Raw genomic sequence first — 17,647 nt, forward strand, 5'->3', positions numbered from 1 at the left:
GAAGACTTGTATAAACAAGTTATCGATGCTTTTGTTCAAAAGGAGCAGCGCATGGACTTCATTTATAAGTAAAGGTAAGACCACAATAACGTTTTTTTTATTAAATGTGCTTTTTTGTGTGCTACAGTTTGTATGTGTAAAGTTAAAGTTAAGTTAAAGTACCAATGATTGTCACACACACTAGGTGTGGTGAAATTTGTCGTCTGCATTTGACCCATCCTCTTGATCACCCCCTGGGAGGTGAGGGGAGCAGTGGGCAGCAGCGGCACCGCGCCCGGGAATCATTTTTGGTGATTTAACCCCCAATTCCAACCCTTGATGCTGAGTGCCAAGCAGGGAAGAATGCTGGTATGAGCTTTTAAACATAACCTGTTAACTGCTGCCAATCAAATGGTGAATGAGATACTCTTTAGGGTTCATATGTTTGTAAATCTCATTGTGATGAAGTCAGTGCCTCACCAGCCATGAACCTCACCGCACATCACTGATATATAACCATTGAGGTGACATAGTGGATTAGAGGAAGGACATTGTATACAATGAATTTGTTTAGACAATATATAGTATAGCCCACCACAAAACGGTCCAATTGTTCTGCTTGATGGATGCTACATGCTCCAAGTCAACATCTAAGTTTCATTCTCATTTGTTTGCTTGTTTGTTTGTCTGTCGACTTTGTTCTGCAGCTAAGCTAACGAGGCCCTAGTTTTGCCCAGGTCAGTGGTATGGTCCAATTAAAGCGTGTGATCAGCTGGAACACTTTAATGATGGTTGTGGTGTCGGAGTTGAGCGGCTTACACAGAGTGGGAGAGAAGCGGTAGCATGCTGTGAGATGCTGGCTGTTGCATGCCAACGTTGTGCCTCAGTAGCTCTGCTGCAGACAGAAGACAGCAAAAATGAGCCCTCCTTGGTTTCCGTCAGTGGGAGCAGAATGCCAGTCGATCACTGCAGTTGTCTGCTGTAATGATAACAGGTACTGCAGTTCATTTGACATCAATTTAAATCATTTTAAAAACCTTTATATGCATTGACATGAACAAGTTTTGGATAATTTTACAAATATGTGACATCTTCTTTGATGCTATTTTACTTTTGTGGAAGTCTCTCTCTATGGTGGGTTCTCCTGGTGCCGACAGATCTTCTGGGAGCCCAGTGGTCAGGTTTGAACAAAGTCTTTTATTGCCACACACAAGTCTCGGTTGCTTTTGAGCAATATATATTCTAGGACTTTTCAGTCCGGCGTGTCTCTGCTTCCTCTTGCTCCGCCCTCCTGCATGTGTCTTGCTCTGCTCCAACTCCCAACTCCAACCACGTGTCTTGTGCCGGCTGCTGCTAATAAGGGCGACAGGTGATTAGATAACACGCCCCAGCTGGGCAATCTACTCACCTGCCGCTGTCTTCGAATCTGGTCCTTACACACCCCGCTCCACGGCAGGCCCGCAGACCACGCGCCCCTCCACAACTTTGTTTAGTGAAAACACACATCACACTTTGTTTACATACTTCTATATCTTCAGAAAAAAGTTGTTGTTTTTTCGGTCGCTTAACACAAACATCATAATCTGGATTGTTTTCCGTAGCTGTACGCGACCTGGCAAGGTTGTTTCTTCGAGATTCCCCTAGAGCACTAGTTGTCAAACATTTTTCCCAAAGCACTATCTCATAAAAAAACGTTGTTGTCCAAGTACCTCCATATTGACCAACATTAAAACACAGTAGCGTAGTAAGCCTAATTATTCATTAAAACAAGGAAGAGGTTTTATTTAACAAGTATATTTAGATATTTGGCCACTGTAAAATTACATGCAGTTTGAACAGTAACACAGTGTTGAATGTAGGAAAATATAACACTGTACTTTTAATCTACTTTGACGTACCACTAGATGGAGCCTGCATACTAATAGTGGTACACGTGTCACAAATTGAGAATCCCTGCCCTAGAAGACAATGCAACAGAGACGCAACTAACTCCTTCCCTGTCAACAACACCTGAGGAGTTGAACTCTGTTCGCCGTTCCTGCAGAGCGACTCCAGGCCTACAGACATTACACGCACACACCATGGACCATCGACTGCCACATATGCACACATACCCCCACGCCTTTCGGTTATCGTGGCTATCATTTTTATTTATTTTTTCCAGGCCCCAGACTGAGAACCCCCCGCCTCCCATAGAAGTCTAGCCTGTGATCGACTTTTTGTATTTCCTCCCTAACTAATACAAATTTATAACATTTGGACAACAAGGAGTGCCCAGAACTTTAAATATGCGGACAGAGTTTCCTCTGGGCCGCTGCAATACAGCACACAAGAGAGGAGTGGTGTGTGACTTTTTTTCACATTTTTATCAATGCAAACATGTTTAAAGTACAATTTCAATGTTAACGTGCATTAATTAGAAAACAAGAATGAAGGTTATGGCAAACAAAAAAATAATTGCGTATTTCAACTTTTTCTCCTAATGCATTGAAGCTATTAAGTGTGTTTAAAGGATTACTTGATTAATCGAACAAACTAATCAATGGATTACCGTATTTTTCGGACTATAAGTCGACATTTTTTTCATAGTTTGGCCGTGGGTGCGACATATACTCCGGAGCGACTTATGTGTGAAATTATTAACACATTACAGTAAAATATAAAATAATATTATTTATCTAATTCGTGTGAGCGACGAAGAAAATGTCCGCACTCGTCACTCACACGCCAACCAATAAGAATTCGACGGGGGAGGGTCATGGCAGAAGTGCATTGTGGGTCATGGAATGCTAACTGCTATATGCTATAAGCTACTGCTGGAGCTATTAAAATGGATCACATCAACATTGGCGGTAACTTATAAAAACTGAGAAGGGCTGAACTAAAATGGCACCGAAAAGGAAATCATATACTGCAGATTACAAGCCGGACGTAGTGAAATATGTAGCAGAAAACGACGATCGAGCAGCAGAAAGAAAGGGAGCGGCGCATACCAGGAGCGACAACGAAGAAGTAGATTTCATCGGATTTAGCGATCAGGAGAGACAGATTGTTTGGTAAATGTATAGCAAGTTCTATATGTTATAGTTATTTGAATGACTCTTACCATAATATGTTACGTAAACATACCAGGCACGTTCTCAGTTGGTTATTTATGCCTCATATAAGGTACACTTATTCAGCCTGTTGTTCACTATTCTTTATTTATTTTAAATTACCTTTCAAATGTCTATTCTTGGTGTTGGGTTTTATCAAATAAATTTCCCCCAAAAATGCGACTTATACTCCAGTGCGACGTATATATGTTTTTTTCCGTCTTTATTGTGCATTTTCGGCCGGTGCGACGTATACTCCGGAGCGACTTATAGTCCGAAAAATATGGTACTTATTCTGCAGTCCCTGAGTGCAGGCATTCAGTTTGACAGTAAACAGTCCTTCCATTTAGGAACAAAAAAAACGTCTACGTTGAAGTTGTTTATTGATTGCCTCAATTACTGCAAAACCAAGCACACAAAAGAATGCACATCAATTCACATGAAATGCCAAAAAATATGTATAAATCGTGTCAAATTGCCAACACAGTCTGGCATGACCAAAAAGAAGCAACCAAAACCACACAGCAAAAAAGCCAGTAGCTATCCAGCCAGCCTGATGCTAACATACAATGGATATTGCCATTGACAGGCTAACACAAATTAGCATCTCAATCGCGATCTTTTATAAACTATTGCAAACATCCGTAAAATGAGATTTTGAAAGAACAAACTTGACATGAAACAGCATGTTCAACTACTTACAGGCATATATTCTTCAAACTCTGTGGAAGTTGAGTTATGACTGCTGGCGTTGTTCTATTGCACAGCATTGTACACTGACCGGCTACAGAAGCCGGTTGCACTAAACACAAACTTTCAAACAAAAAACATTTTCAGTGTCTTGTGAAAAAACTTTCATGTACATTACTCTATGAATAAATGAATCAATAGCTGGAGCCCTACTAATAAACGTGGTATTTTAAAACTTGCTTTCATGGTTGTTGTTCGCCATACTTCTAACAGAACATGCATCCATCCGTCCATCTTCTTCCGCTTATCCAAGGTTGGGTAGTGGGTAAAGTAACCAAAGCAGAGACGCCCAGACTTCCCTCTCTCCAACTACTTTGTCCAGCTCCTCCCGGGGGAACTCGAGGCGTTCCCAAGCCAGTTGGGAGACATAGTCCCCCCCAACATGTCCTGGGTCTTCCCTTTGGCCTCCTACCGTTCGAATGTGGCCTAAACACTTCCCCAAGGAGGCGTTTGGGGGACATCCCGAGGAGATGCCAGAACCACCTGATCTGGCTTTTTTCAATGTGGAGGAGCAGCGGCTTTACTCTGAGACAACAAAGTCCATCCATCCATCCATCCATCTTCTTCCGCTTATCCGAGGTCGGGTCGCGGGGGAAGCAGCCTAAGCAGGGAAGCCCAGACTTTCCTCTCCCCAGCCACTTCGTCCAGCTCCTCCCGGGGGATCCCGAGGCGTTCCCAGGCCAGCCGGGAGACATAGTCTTCCCAACATGTCCTGGGTCTTCCCCGTGGCCTCCTACCGGTTGGACGTGCCCTAAACACCTCCCGAGGGAGGCGTTTGGGTGGCATCCTGACCAGATGCCCGAACCACCTCATCTGGCTCCTCTCGATGTGGAGGAGCAGTGGCTTTACTTTGAGCTCCCCCCGGATGGCAGAGCTTCTCACCCTATCTCTAAGGGAGAGCCCCGCCACCCGGCGGAAGAAACTCATTTCGGCCGCCTGTACCCGTGATCTTGTCCTTTCGGTCATAACCCAAAGCTCATGACCATAGGTGAGGATGGGAACGTAGATCGGCCGGTAAATTGAGAGCTTTGCCTTCCGGCTCAGCTCCTTCTTCACCACAACGGATCGATACAGCGTCCGCATTACTGAAGATGCCGCACCGATCCGCCTGTCGATCTCACGATCCACTTTTCCCTCACTCGTGGCCAAGACTCCTAGGTACTTGAACTCCTCCACTTGGGGCAGGGTCTCCTCCCCAACCCGGAGATGGCACTCCACCCTTTTCCGGGCGAGAACCATGGACTTGGACTTGGAGATGCTGATTCTCATCCCAACAACAACAAAGTCACAAATTTAAAAATAAAAAATCTAATCTAAAAGAAATGGTCATAATTATCACTGCTGGTTTTGCTGGGATAATTAACAGAGAACGCAGATAATGTGTAAACAAAATGGCAAAATATGGTTTTAAAGAGGGCAGTTTAAAAAGAGCATCAAACTTCTGTCGGGATGCTATATTACTTGCAGGTTGTTACTTTTCACAATATCACCTTTAATATATTTCAATATCACCTTGAATAATTGTAATAATGAATTCATCATTTCCAGTCTTGCAGTGTTGCACATACACATGGTGAGATATACATACTAACTGTGTGTGGATCTAGTCTGGCTAATTGTGTATTATTGTGGCTGTGGGCTTGTGTGTGTCTCTGAGTGTGTGCATGTATAGATTCCAGCCCCTGGTCCGCTGCAGTGGGCGGTGTCTGTTGTGAAGCTGTCTAATGGTAGCCCAGCTGGAGTCAGGCACTCAAAGTGCAGCCAAGGTCACAGTCACTGCGTCCTAAGACCCATCATTTGGCAAAGCATTTCAGCCTGCAGTGTGTTGTGCTCTTGTGTGCGTGGTTCTCTCAGGGGGTCGGTTTGCTGATAGGTGGCACTAAGCCAAAAACAGACGAAAGAAAAATCTGCCAATGGCTGATTAAAGATAGGAGGAACATGTGACACTGAACAGAAATGACTGAATATCTTAAAGGGGAACTGCACTTTTTTGGGATGTTTTTTTAAGGGCTTTATAGGCAGAATGGAGCGGCTCCAATAAGCTCCATTGTAAGCGGACTTTTGATCCGTTTACCATTCTACTGTAATTGGAAGTTAAATAACTTTGTTATCCTTAATAAACTAACAAACAAAAATAGAATGGACTCATTTCTGTAAACAAAAATGTAACTAAATTGTTTCCCAGTTGGATTAGCGAGCTCGGAAGTTGTCTTTTGTACATTGCCATCATTTGATCACAGCATTCATGCTCGTCCGTCCGTGTTGATGGGCTCATATTTTAATTTTTTAATTTTAATTTTTTTCCAAGATGGCGCTGGAGCTCTGTGCTCTTGTATCATCCTTTTGTGTTCCTGATGTTTCCCTCTTGTTTTCATGTGTTTTTTTGGGTTTTTTTGCCTTTTGGTCCGGGTACTGTGTGACAAGGGGTGGAAATGTTGTGACTTCTGAGGTGCTTTTTTGTGAACATCTGAATCTGCCTCCCGGGAGCCTTTTGGTCATGGAGACCAGCTGCTGGGTTTCTGCCACACCAGAGTCCGTTTGGAGAGACTGGAGGAGATGCGGATGAAGAGACAGGGCTGCGAAGCTGACTGAATGAGCTGGTATCGGACACCTCGGCCTCCCTAGACCCATCCGCTCATCCATGCAGACTGGACACTGGCCGAGAGTTAGTGGGTGGCCGAGGGTGGAGTCGGCTCTCTTGGTTGCTTTGTTGGGTCTGCTCCTGTCTCTGGCCATGCTCCCCCCACCCCAGCAGACGATGGCGTGGAACACCGCAGATGCCACCACAGTGTATATGTTTTGTTTTTGTTTTTTTGATGTTGTTTTACTTTTGTGAATATGTGTAGAAGTGGCTGGTTGCATCAGCTCTGCTCTTTTAATGTCTTTAATGTCCTTTGAGTGAGAGGGGTTGGGATATTATAAGCATCTGCTTCATCCAACCCCTTTTCAAGCCTTGCATAAATGTCCCTGCCAAAATGTTTAAAAAAAAAAGTGTGTTGTTGTACTGTGCAGGTTTAAAATAAATAATTCAATCAATCTTTGTGTTCTTTGGTGTTTGATGTGTCCCTCTTACACACATGCTTATGTGTGCTATGGCTATGAGTTTTTTATTCCCTTGGCCTCAGTCTGGACCCCCTCTCCAGGGCACAGGCTTAGACTGAATTTGTTTTTCTTCCCCCCCAAGCGTTTACCTGTTTCTCACCTTTTTTGTAAGGGGTGGCGGAAGTTAGCAGACCCGTCAGCGATCCTGTTCTGTCTCCCTGTAATGTTTGTCTGATCTTGAATGGGATTGTGCTGAAAATCTTAATTTCCCCTCAGGGATTAATAAAGTATTTCTAAATCTGATTCTGATTCTGATATTGCCCATCCGATTTAAAGCTGAAATATTAACACAACTGGACATTTGGCCTTGTAGTCATATTGTTTCCTCGTATTTTTTGTTATTTTGCGGCTAATCGCAAATAGGTAGGCTGTCTGTTTGTGCGTCCTGTGTGTAAATATGGCAGCCCGCTCTTGTCTCCAGCCACCGAGACAAAGATTGTCAATGACTGAAAAAAGGGTTCATTGCATCAGTTAATTGTACTGTTAAATAAACGTGTTCAGGTGCTGAGAACCATGCACAGAGCGAGACCTCTTTCTCCCTGTTTGAAGCGAGAAACAAAAAAATAAATTTGATTGGCGAACATGTCTGTCACTTAAATGCCGGAGAACCTCCGCCTCTTGCAGTTATGTAATTGCACTAATTAAAATATTGATGTTGATTTGATGTCAATGGACTTCTCTTCCTCCTATCCAGGAGATCGCAAAAAGCCACTGCCTGACCAGAGCTCAGAAAATCTGCAGAGACTCCTCCCACCCCCACCAAGGACTGTTTTCACTGCTGGACTCTAGAAAGAGTTTCCCCAGTCTCCATAGCAGAATCTCCAGGTGCTGTAACAGCTTCTTCCCTCAGGCCATAAGACTCTTGATCGCATCATATTTATCCCCTCAATTCCCCCCAAAAAATGGATTAACTCGCTAGAATATAAAGACAATATAACATACATCCATAAACGTGGATGCATATGCAAAAATGCAATATATTTATCTGTACAGTAGTCTTATTTATATCTGCACGTTATTGCTCTTTTATCCTGCACTACCATGAGCTAATGCAACAAAATTGTGTTATTTTCTGTACTGTAAAGTTCAAATTTGAATCACAATAAAAGGAATTCAAAGTCTAAGTCTAAGTCTAAGATTAATCGTGCAGGCTGAATAGGAAGGTTATGCCGCTTGAAGGAGCTAAGGGCAAAGCAAACTGAAGACAATGCAATTGACGGGGCTGACATATAAAGAAACAGTCTAATTGGCAACCAGGTAGAGGTGTGTCCTGGTTACCAGTTCGGGACAAGTGTCGGTGCCAGCGCTTGACGACAGACAATGGAAGCACACAGCTAATGGAAACTAAAAAAGTAAGCGTGCTGGAAAGGAAATGACCTAATATCATGAAAATAATAAACACCAGTCCAACACTGACATCGGCCAGTGTAATTACCTCTGCTCATAGACGCTATTGTTCACACGTGGACGTTCCCGACTTAACTGCAAAGATGCTTAGACTCTTGTTCATCCAAACAGCAGCTCCTACTTAGGCAAGTAAAATGCCTATGTGGTGCTCCACCCTGCCCTGCATGAGAAAATTGCCCTTTTTACTGGAGCCTTTTCTTTAATCCATATACATTTAAGAATAAAAAATACTCAATACTTAAATTCCCTCGAAATCTGTTTTGTTATCTAACCGGGCATATATTAGAGCAGTGGTTCTTAACCTTGTTGGAGGTACCGAACCCCACCAGTTTCATATGCGCATTCACCGAACCCTCCTTTAGTGAAAAATAAAATGTTGTGTTTTTTTTCAAATTCAAGACAAAGTTATGTTTTTGGTAACACTTTAGTATGGGGGGCATATTCTAAGTAACAAATTTAGAGTTATTTGGTTAGGGTTAGGGTTAGAGGGTTAGGGTTATAATAAGGCCATTAATAAATACTTAATAAAGACTACTTAAGAGCCAATATGTTACTAATTTGCATGTTAATAAACAACTCATTAATGGTGAATATGTTCCCCATACTAAAGTGTTACCATGTTTTTTTACTGGTGCACAAAATGAACCGTACATGAACTTCACCTTGTTCAAACAACAAAACCAACACAGTGCAAAAACCCACAACAAAATACACACCTGCCAATCAGTCTGACTTCTGCTGTTGCCGCATCCGTAATACGCCGATAGGGAGAAGTTTTTATTTATGAGTCGGGTGTGTCTTGACCTCCGCCGAACCCCTGAGCCCGACTCACCGAACCCTTAGGGTTTGATCGAACCCAGGTTAAGAACCACTGTATTAGAGTTATTGTGAAACTTCTCACCAAAACCAAAAAGATACATTTCTAAGATATATTTGTTGTATATATTATTAGTATAATGCTGCCTAAGCTTGAACCTTGTGAAATAACGTAAAAAAATAAATAAAGGATGCAATGTACATACTTGCTATTTATTGTATTTGTATTGTTTACTATTTATGTTGAAAAATATCCTGCTGTGATTACCAGACACCTAATATCAAAATCTAAAGTTTCGTCTCAGAAGTTTGAGTACCTGGACTGACCTGTGAGAGGCAGTATTTTGTCACAAAATACTGAGGTTTGTCATAAGTGGGCCAGGGCATGGTACGATTTAATGCACAACATGGAAGAGTCAAGCGATTGCTCCTGGCAAGTTCTTGATAATACATGACACGATAAGACTGGGAATGATCTATGAAGTCAGAGTAGAAGCGATTGCACATGCAAACGGGAAGAAACATGAAACAAAGGTGGAATTGCACCCTTTTCTATTGCTTGTATTCCGTCATTTGACTTCATCCCGGAAGTGAATAACAGCGGTGATCAACCAAGCCAAGATGGCTGTTGTGCAACAAACAGCGCACAAACTATCTGTGTTATGATCCGTTGCCCGGATCATAGTTTGTTTACGTTTTATGTCTCTTGTTGGCTTAGTTCTGTTTCAGCACCCCTGTTTTGTGTCTCTTTGGTTGCCATGGTTATTTATCGTTTTCACCTGCCTCTGATTTGTGTTCGGGACGATCACCTGTTCCCATACTTGCCAACCCTCCCGGATTTTCCGGGAGACTCCCGAAATTCAGCGCCTCTCCCGAAAACCTCCCGGGACAAATTTTCTCCCGAAAATCTCCCGAAGTTCAGGCGGACCTAAATGACGTGTCGACAGCCTGTTTTCACATCCGCTTTCCCACAATATAAACAGCGTGCCTGCCCAATCATGTTATAACTGTAGAATGATCGAGGGCGAGTTCTTGGTTTCTTATGTGGGTTTATTGTTAGGCAGTTTCATTAACGTCCTCCCAGCGCAGTAACAACACACAACAACAGCAGTCACGTTTTTGTCTACCGTAAAGCAGTTCGTCTGCCGTAAACCGCAATGTTGTGACACTCTTAAACAGGACAATACTGCCATCTACTGTACATGCACATGTGACAATAACATCTAGGGCTTTTAGAGAGTGCAGTGCACAACTGCGCACACAACAAGGAGATGAAGCAGAATGCATCATCAGAGAGGGTGTTCAGCATGGTTAGAAAAATAGTGACAGAGAATAGAACAAGGATGGACAATTCAACCCTTAACTCAACAATGAGTAGATGAGTGTTATGTGTGTGTAAATGTGTAAATAAATGAACACTGAAATTCAAGTATTTCTCTTATTTATATATATATATATATATATATATATATATATATATATATATATATATATATATATATATATATATATATATATATATAGCTAGAATTCTTCTTGATCTTAGCGCTGCTTTCGATACCGTCGATCATAATATTTTATTAGAGCGTATCAAAACACGTATTGGTATGTCAGACTTAGCTTTGTCGTGGTTTAACTCTTATCTTACTGACAGGATGCAATGCGTCTCCCATAATAATGTGACCTCGGACTATGTTAAGGTAACGTGCGGAGTTCCTCAGGGTTCGGTTCTTGGCCCTGCACTCTTTAGTATTTACATGCTGCCGCTAGGCGACATCATACGCAAATACGGTGTTAGCTTTCATTGTTATGCTGATGACACCCAACTCTACATGCCCCTAAAGCTGACCAACACGCCGGATTGTAGTCAGCTGGAGGCGTGTCTTAATGAAATTAAACAATGGATGTCCGCTAACTTCTTGCAACTCAACGCCAAGAAAACGGAGATGCTGATTATCGGTCCTGCTAAACACCGACATTTATTTAATAATACCACCTTAACATTTGACAACCAAACAATTACACAAGGCGAATCAGTAAAGAATCTGGGTATTATTTTCGACCCAACTCTCTCCTTTGAGTCACACATTAAGAGTGTTACTAAAACGGCCTTCTTTCATCTCCGTAATATCGCTAAAATTCGTTCTATTTTATCCACTAGCGACGCTGAGATCATTATTCATGCGTTCGTTACGTCTCGTCTCGACTACTGTAACGTATTATTTTCGGGTCTCCCTATGTCTAGCATCAAAAGATTACAATTGGTACAAAATGCGGCTGCTAGACTTTTGACAAGAACAAGAAAGTTTGATCATATTACGCCTATACTGGCTCACCTGCACTGGCTTCCTGTGCACTTAAGATGTGACTTTAAGGTTTTACTACTTACGTATAAAATACTACACGGTCTAGCTCCGTCCTATCTTGTCGATTGCATTGTACCATATGTCCCAGCAAGAAATTTGCGTTCAAAGAACTCCGGCTTATTAGTGATTTCCAGAGCCCAAAAAAAGTCTGCGGGCTATAGAGCGTTTTCTATTCGGGCTCCAGTACTATGGAATGCCCTCCCGGTAACAATTAGAGATGCTACCTCAGTAGAAGCATTTAAGTCCCATCTTAAAACTCATTTGTATACTCTAGCCTTTAAATAGACCCCCCTGTTAGACCAGTTGATCTGCCGTTTCTTTTCTTTTCTCCTCTGCTCCCCTTTTCCTTGTGGGGGGGGCACAGGTCCGGTGGCCATGGATGAAGTGCTGGCTGTCCAGAGTCGGGACCCGGGGTGGACCGCTCGCCTGTGCATCGGCTGAGAACATCTCTGCCCTGCTGACCCGTCTCCGCTCGGGATGGTGTCCTGCTGGCCCCACTATGGACTGGACTCTTACTATTATGTTGGATCCACTATGGACTGGACTCTCACAATATTATGTCAGACCCACTCGACATCCATTGCTTTCGGTCTCCCCTAGAGGGGGGGGGGTTACCCACATATGCGGTCCTCTCCAAGGTTTCTCATAGTCATTCACATCAACGTCCCACTGGGGTGAGTTTTTCCTTGCCCTTATGTGGGCTTTGTACCGAGGATGTCATTGTGGCTTGTGCAGCCCTTTGAGACACTTGTGATTTAGGGCTATATAAATAAACATTGATTGATTGATTGATAGAATTCACTGAAAGTCAAGTATTTCTTATATATATATATATATATATATATATATATATACGTATATATATATATATGAAATACTTGACTTGGTGAATTCTAGCTGTAAATATACTCCTCCCCTCTTAACCACACCCCCAACCACGCCCCCCCCACCCCACCTCCCGAAATCGGAGGTCTCAAGGTTGGCAAGTATGCCTGTTCCCGAGCACTAATCAGAGAGCTATTTAGTCCTACCTTTTCCCGTCACTCAGTCTGGTGCTTTTGTTTGCTTTACGCAACTGCTAACGCTGTTCCTTGTGTGTCCCGATTAAGCCTTGCCTTATGCGTTCCCTGTGTATAGCTATCCCGTTAGCTTCCTGTGTGCAGTCGGCACGCTCTCGCTCTCCTTGTGTTTTGCTTGTTTTGTTCATTTAGTATTTTGTATGATTTATGCAAATAAATCATTGTCCTACCTTGCACGCTACGCTGTCTTCGGAGTTCCTGCATCATCGTCGGAACAACAATCCGCTCATCATGCCGCCCCGCACTTGTTACAATCTGAGTACGGAAGGGGCCTAGATCTTCCTGCAAAAAGCAAATACGAGAAAAAAAAAGATCCATTTACTTTATCAAAAAAAAAAAAGTCAAGTGATATCGTGGCGTATCCGTTGGTCGCATTCCAAGACATGTCGAAGCATTTGTGTGTGACTGGGTCAAGGTACTAAGTATCAAGATGCTCCCGGAAAAAATATGTATCGTTTTTTTGAATGGGTGAGGTTGCATTTCATGATTTATTTTCACGTGTACTAACAAGTTTGTTGTTGTTGTTGCACGCACTGTTGACAAGTCCGCGCTTTTTTCTCTGTCTTTATCAAAATATAGATGTCAACATTGTGTATGTGCTGAAAGCTTCATTTATGATTGATGCCTTTGGTAAAAGCTTAACTCTTTTGGGTTTTGCTCACATTTGTTTTCTTTTGCGGAGTTGGTGCTTTGCAAAAAAACACTTGTAGCAAAAATATGTTTTAAGAAACACAAATAATATCAAGAAAATACTTAAATGGGAAATAATAAACATTATGAGTATATCAAACAAACCTTTAACAAAGTGATCACTGCAAACTCATGCATTCTTCCACTCTGCTCCCTTGGACTGGAGTGCTTCTTTTTTCGTCGTCGTTTTGTAAAATTTTGTGCCCTTCCGCCCTTCTTGATTACCTTTTGAGGAACTCTGATGAAACTGTCATCCGTGTTGCAATTCGAACGGTTTGTACAGCTGAAAACAACGCATGCATGGGGCACTTTTTCTTCTAGAAATGGCACTTACAAGACAAGTGACTTTTATCAAATTCATCATATAAGCATGTGTGTATTTACTGCATCGTCCATCTCACTTTGAGCTATGCTGGTTGCCATTATTAGTTTGTTGCGCTTTAGTCATCTTGGCTATCGTTTCATTCTAAGTGACAATTATGGACGCTCAGACGTTCTAAATGTGGATTTCAGGCATCAGCATTTTTCATTGTGACTATTGAACTTGTCTAATATCTGCCATTGCGAGCAGATCGGGGGGGGGGGGGGGGGGGGGGCAATTAGTCTTATCACACCTCACCACAAGATAAACTGTCAGGATAATATTTAGATCAACCAACTAGTCCGAAGGGCAGAATGGGGCTCAGAATTTCCCAGAATACATTTATGTATTGGACAATAATATTTTTTTATTTTGATGTGCATCTTAAGTTAATGTTTTTTTTTGCTGCACAAACTGTCTTGTAAATCAGTGGTGCAATTTAATGTATTGTTTAATTTTGCAAACTAACCAACCAACAAACATGAGGAAAAACAATACAGGACATGTTGCCTTCGCTCTTTTGTGCTTGTTTCAAGTAATTATGTTTTGCATTCCTAGGGGTGAGTGCAACAACACGTGAATACAATATTTCGGTAACACTTCATAATAAGGAAACACTATTAAACAATAATGAATAAATAATAGTAAGTACTAAATTATTGAATACAGTGGAACCTTGATTGTTTAAACTAAGCTGGTTCTTGAACAAGGTTTGTAAAAACAAAAAGTTGGTATAGTAAAGCAAATGTATCTATAAAAAACAATGTATATATGAATAATAGGTTTCAGCTTCGACAAAAGTCCCTATTTTAGTGAAGGTTTGTACACTTAAAGCACAATATAAATTGTTATACAGCAGTGTATATGAAACAAGCATAACAACGGGGTGATGGATCAACTTTCTGTTGTAATAAAAAACAACAACAGGCTGTTGTATGCACTGCTCTGCCAACACGCGCACACACACAGAAATGACAAAAATCCTTTTTTTAACAACCATATTGCTACAATAATAGACATTTAAATATGTAAAATCCACTTACATCAACATCGGCAAAGGAGGAGCTGACGTGAAAGGAGCAGACAGACAGAGGGAGAGAAGTGATCGGAGTTAGGGGTTGTGTGTTTGTGAAAGAAGTGCTGCTGAACGAGAGGCAGTCTTCTCCTCGGCTGTAAGATAAGTCTGCGTTGGCATATTTTTCCAAAAAAGTCTGGTCTCATTACATTTAAAACTTGCTACGGCACGAAACCTGCTTCCACGATTCTTGCATACTTGTGAGTGCCATTACTGTACTCCTCACAAATCATCCTTTTTTTTAACTCCACAGCGATTCTCTTCATCATGCCACGCTTGTCTGTTGTCTTGTTGGGACTTTTATTTAGTGAACAAAATGGACAAAACTTGTCAAAAGGTGAACAAACACAAAAAAGCCACACACGCTGCGTAGTGTACTGCAAAGCTCTGCCTCCCCAAAAATGCTGCGCCATGGTTTTTGCTGCAGGCAGGACACAAAATGAATGAATAAAAGAAATGTTGGTACACAGTGGTGTGCGCACAGAAGCAAATTTGGCTGGATCTAAAAGTAAATTAATTATTAGTCAGTCTTACAGCGACAAACTTTCTTATCATTGCCGCACATCAAGTTTGAAATTGTATCTTAAAGCGAAACATGAACGTGAGAATGCAGTCACTAGCATGAATGGACAGCAAACAGAGAACAACAAATTATGCTGGCCGACATGGTCCGGGCGCACGTCAGTGAGCATTCATGTGTGCGCTGGGCGCACCTCCGAGAGTGCGCAAGGCGCCTGCCAGGTGCTGTAGCAAACAACTGCAATCAATCACCGTCAATCAGCACACATGAAGTTGATGAGACCTGCCTTCATAAGCCTGCCTAACCTGGTATCCCGGGCCAGAACGTACTCATCTGTTCCTGTACAGTAAGCAAATATCTAACTCTATGCACTCTTGCTCTCTCTGTGTGTTCTCCCCCATCGTGTTAAATTGTCTCGTGTCCTCCTTATCATCCTCCCTGCAGCCTGCCTTCGTTCCCACGTTACAAGCAGTGTGTCTCGTCTCCCCGCGTTCCCTCTGCTTCCCTGGCTGTCTCTTGGATCTCGACCTCCTGCCTGGACATGGACCTTTGACGCCTCTCTCCTCCTCTCGAACTCACGTCTGCTCACGGACCTCCGAGCCAGCCTTGCCCCTCTTGGACTTCCGCCTCTCGCTCAACACTCCCGGTAACACTCAGCAGTTAATTCCCACACATAGTCGCACACCATACACTTTTGGATTTATTCACACTCCATTCCCTCATGCATTATTTAATTACATATATATATATATATATATATATATGTTTCCTTCCTCCTGTGCACCCACATAACACTGGCAGCAGTTTACCTGTGTTCACTACAGATATATGTCAGTTAAAAAATTTATTTTCTAAATGGACAGCCACCGCATGCAGTGTTGTCAACGTGGCGACTCTGTCGTTAAATCTGGCGACTTTCCAATCCTCTTGGCAACTTTTTTGTAAACAGCTACGAGCGACAAATCTAACAACTTTTTCAGATGTTATTGGAGACTTTTTTTGTGTGTCATGGAGACTCTAAAATGCGGCAATACTGTGTTCAACGGGCTGTGACTGGTGCTGGTGTGAGCCTCTTCCCCGTTCCAAAGCTGTGCTTCTGTTGCTCGGGCAGAGCAGAAACCCTCACAGGCATAGTTGCCAACCCTCCCGATTTTTCCGGGAGACTCCCGAATTTCAGTGCCCCTCCCGAAAATCTCCCGGGGCAACTATTCTCCTGAATTTCTCCCGGACAACAATATTAAGGGCGTACCGTGATGGTACTGCCTTTAGCGTCCTCTACAACCTGGCGACGCGTCCGCTTTTCCACCATACAAACAGCGTGCCGGCCCAGTCACATGTTGTATGCGGCTTCTGCATACATACGAAAGCGACTGCAAGACATACTTGATCAACAGCCATACAGGTCACATAGAGGGTGGCCGTATAAACAACTTTAACACTGTTACAAATATGCGCCACACTGTGAACCCACACCAAACAAGAATGACAAACACATTTCGGGAGGACATCCACACCGTAACACAACATAAACACAACAGAACAAATACCCAGAATCCCTTGCATCCGTATACACCCCCGCTACCACCAAACCCCGCCCCCCCAAACCACACCCCCCTAACAACGCCCACCTCAACCCTGCCCCCACACTTCAACCCCGACCCCCCAATCTCCCGAATTCAAAGGTCTCAAGGTTGGCAAGTATGCTCACAGGGCAGGCAGTTCGAGCATGTGCAAATCTTTTGCAGTCTAGGCTTTCATTGTGATGATCTGTCACTTCATTAATGTTTGTGCTTCCTTGTTTTGTGTTTATTGCCTATCAGTGCTCTTATTTTGATTTCCATTTTCTGCATGTCCCCGCTGAGCGCTGTTTTCCCCTCACCTGCTGTTGATTGTCAGCCGGTCCACACCTGGTGCTAATCAGCAGGCTTCCATTTATGACAGCCTCGCCTGCTTTTCAATACTCGAGGATTTGTCTATATGTTAAGAACCGTTTGCATGCATGACTGCTCTTCCTATGTTAATTATATTAAAATCATCTTACCTGCTCTTCGTTCTCCTGGTTCCTGCATCTTGGGGTCACCAATACCGCAGGTATGCGAGCGCCTGACATTCATGTATGCATTCCATACTGTACATCTGTACCTAGAGTGATATATTATTGCAAATACTTTCAAAATGTGTACTTAATTCTTACTATATTTAGTGTCACAAAGTTTTCAGCAAATCATTGACTTGCAGTTCAGTAAAACATTTAAAAAAAGTTAATGTATGACATTCTGACTACCAATGTGCATTTGTAGCCAAATATTGCGGTATTTTCTTAAGCAAATTTTAATTATGCAAGCAAAAAAATAATTGGTGATTATCATGATTAATCACAGTACAATAGTGGGATTAATCTGTTAAA

The 17,647-nt window shown here is 42.5% G+C and overlaps 1 long non-coding RNA gene across 1 annotated transcript in view; it reads right to left on the reverse strand.

Annotated features, from left to right (window-relative positions):
* Positions 1–385: 385 nt before the first annotated feature.
* The window catches only part of LOC133611262 (uncharacterized), a 68,203-nt gene continuing 50,941 nt past the window's right edge, over positions 386–17,647 (reverse strand). The window contains exons 2-3 of the long non-coding RNA XR_009815966.1: positions 12,765–12,876; positions 386–958 (exon numbers count right to left, since the gene is read on the reverse strand). This is a non-coding gene — a long non-coding RNA (uncharacterized lncRNA). The remainder of the gene's footprint in view (positions 959–12,764; positions 12,877–17,647) is intronic.

Source organism: Nerophis lumbriciformis, linkage group LG08 (genome assembly GCF_033978685.3).
Source record: "Nerophis lumbriciformis linkage group LG08, RoL_Nlum_v2.1, whole genome shotgun sequence".
Taxonomy (NCBI): domain Eukaryota; kingdom Metazoa; phylum Chordata; class Actinopteri; order Syngnathiformes; family Syngnathidae; genus Nerophis; species Nerophis lumbriciformis.